The following is a 3,142-nucleotide window of genomic DNA, read 5'->3' as shown; positions in this document are numbered from 1 at the left end:
CTCAGAAAAGATTCCTTTCAAAATATTACTGCTTATTGACAATGCCATCTGTCACCCAAGAGCACTAATGGAAATTTATAAGATTAATATTGTTTGTGTGTATGTCTGCTGACATTACTTCCATTCTGTAGCACATGGATCAAGGAGTAATTTCAACTTTTAAGATTTATTATTTATGAAACAAATACATTTTGTCAGGGTACTGTGACCATAGATAGTGATTACTTTGATGAGCCTGGGCAAAGTAAGTTGAAATCTCTGGAAATGATCCACCAAACTAAATGCCATTAAGAACATTCATGATTCATGGGAAGAGGTCAAAATATCAACATTAACAGGAGTTTGAAAGTTGATTCCAACCCTCATGGATGACTTCGAGAGGTTCAAGATTTTAGTGGAGGAAGTAACTACAAATATGTTGGAAATAGTAAGAGAAATAAAACGAAGTGAACCTTAAATGTGACTGAATTTCTGCAGTCTCATAGTAAAAAGTTAATGGATGAGAAGTGCCTTCTTATGTATAATAAAAGAAAGTGGTTTCTTGAGATAAAATTATCTCCTTGTGAAAATGTTGTAAAGATTGTTGAAATGACAACAAACAATTTATAATATTACATAACTTAGTTAATAAAGCAATGACAGAATTTTAGTACATTGACTCCAATTTTAAAGGAAGTTTTACTGTTGCTAAAATGCTATCAAACAGCATCACATGCTACTGACAAATCATAGAATCAATTGATGCAGCAAACTTCATTGTCTTATTTTATAGTATATATGGAAAAAGAGAAATTTTATTTTGTCCTGTTAGAGAAAGTAACACTTTGCGTGCAATGTATACAAAATAAGCTATCTTCTATTTGAAAATTTGACATCAAAAAGAATAAAATAGCTATAGCTAGCACAATCTAAAAAGACCAGATTAAATTTTATCTCCTATTTGATGGTTTCTCAAATTCCTTCCTCTCTCTCTCTTTCTTCCTTTCTTTCTCTCTCTCGCTCTCTCTCTCACTCTCGCTCTCACTCGCTCTCGCTCTCAGCAATAGTGTGAGCATCTTTGATTATAGTAATATTCAAGTGTGGTTTCTAAAGAATTCATATAATATTTATCACACATAAGCTTTCTTGAAACTTTCATAATCAAAGCAACCTGTCACAGATGTTTAACTATTTCTCATCTTAAGAATAATTTGGGGAAAATAATTTTTATGGTCAATATAGGTAATATCTATAGGAGTCCTCTTGAAAAAAAAATTACTAAAATGTAGAAGATATATAAACAAACACAGAGAAAAAAATAACAGTAGTAAATAGATTGTCACCAATGAAAAGTACCTCATTACTAAAGCTGTAAAACTGTGCTGGGAAAAAAAAAATGAATCTAACGCCTCCTATAGTAGAGAGGAAAAAGCTGCAGAATCTCATTGACTTTTCAAGTGAGCAACAAAACCTGAATGTTCTTATGATTTGCTCTGTTTTTAAATTAGTAAGTAAAAAAATTAATCTGATTGATTTGTCTACAAAACTGAAAAGAAGGAGTAGCACAATAGTAGGAATAATACTGAAAAATTCAGAATGAATAGAGTTTGTGTTCTAACATGCATTTGCGAGTGGTAAACACAAACCTAGATAAAACACTATTTAAATATTGTTCATGACATGTTCATGCCTTTCCTTAATTCAATATTGAATAATTTTGAAGTTGTTATCCCCCTTCAAGGTGATATTTTGTTTTGCTCACTTACAAGGCAGACCATGTTTCCTTGCCTGAGATGTCAGATTATGTGTTAAAATGTCAGATTAACTTTTATTTTATTATTTAGAAAATAATTAGCAAACTAATATACTTTGACACACCATCACATCATTTAAGAAAAGAGCCTTTTTTTTTTTTTTTTTTTTTACTACTGCCTGAAGAAGGCAACAGCTCTTACTTAGGGAAATAATGAACGTTTCAGTTCACATTTTAATACTGTCCAATGTTCCATTTGAATAACTTCAACTTGATCGATAAATGAGATTGTGATTAAAAAAAAAGCTACCATGCAAATTTCAAATTTAGAGAAGTATGCAGTACAACAAGTGTAATAAAATCCAGTTAGAAAAATAGATACTTGACAAATGGTGATATAGATTTGCAGGGTAATTTTCACTTTCTTTCCTGTTAGCTATTTAAACTATATACTTTCTGAAAGTATCATTATAACAGCTCTACTCATCTATACTGTTCTTTAAATAAATCTTTCTGTTTAAGGTACAGCCCTGGAGGAATGGAGAGTGAGAGTTCTTTGTTTTCCATTTAAAATAATTATTCTCCATTAAAAAAAATGCAACCCTGAAAGCTATGACTATTATATTACTTTTGACATAAAATTAACACATTTATCATTAACTGTTCAGAGAGATCTGATGAGATGATTAATATAGAAATAATGAAAATTCAACATTTATGAACAGCAAATCATTTACTTAGTAAAAAGTAGCTGTGGGTAGAAATACCAACTAGTTGATATTACATCCTAACACATTCTCATTTCTGTTTATTGGATTTAGATAATAAAAATAAAACAAGCAATAAAATAAGAAAATTAAACTATTTGCTTGAATACACCACATTTTTAGATGTTTTACTTTGGGAATAGGTTAATTGAAAATTTTAACTCTCACTCTACTCTCACCACAGTCATTACTGGGACAAAATAACTAGGAATATTTTATCTAATTAATAACCTAGATGAGCAAATAAAACAATTGCATGAAATGTGTTTTTAAGTATAAAACAGGATTATTTTATTTTATTTAGTTATCTCTGTATAAGTACCCTAAAATCTCAATTGGTCTTGCAGGACTATTAAATATTCCATTATCAAACAAAATGACATAGACACAGTGCAGGTGGTTATTAGATCATATACTCACAAGCAAGGGCCATACACTTACATCTTCTCTTATAATCTGTTAACCTTGTTTAAATTAAAATGCCTGCATTATAGAGACAGAAACACTCATAATCTGAACTGGGGAATTATTCTTGTTGACATCATGGGAGGAATAATTCAAGGGTGTTAAGTTTGGTAATGATGGTGATTATCCTAGCTGCTTATACTTATTACTAATAAGAGGTTTCAGATATATGTTGTAT

The sequence above is a fragment of the Pteropus vampyrus genome, unplaced genomic scaffold (assembly GCF_000151845.1).
Source record: "Pteropus vampyrus isolate Shadow unplaced genomic scaffold, Pvam_2.0 Scaffold284, whole genome shotgun sequence".
Taxonomy (NCBI): domain Eukaryota; kingdom Metazoa; phylum Chordata; class Mammalia; order Chiroptera; family Pteropodidae; genus Pteropus; species Pteropus vampyrus.
This window is presented reverse-complemented; position numbering follows the sequence as displayed.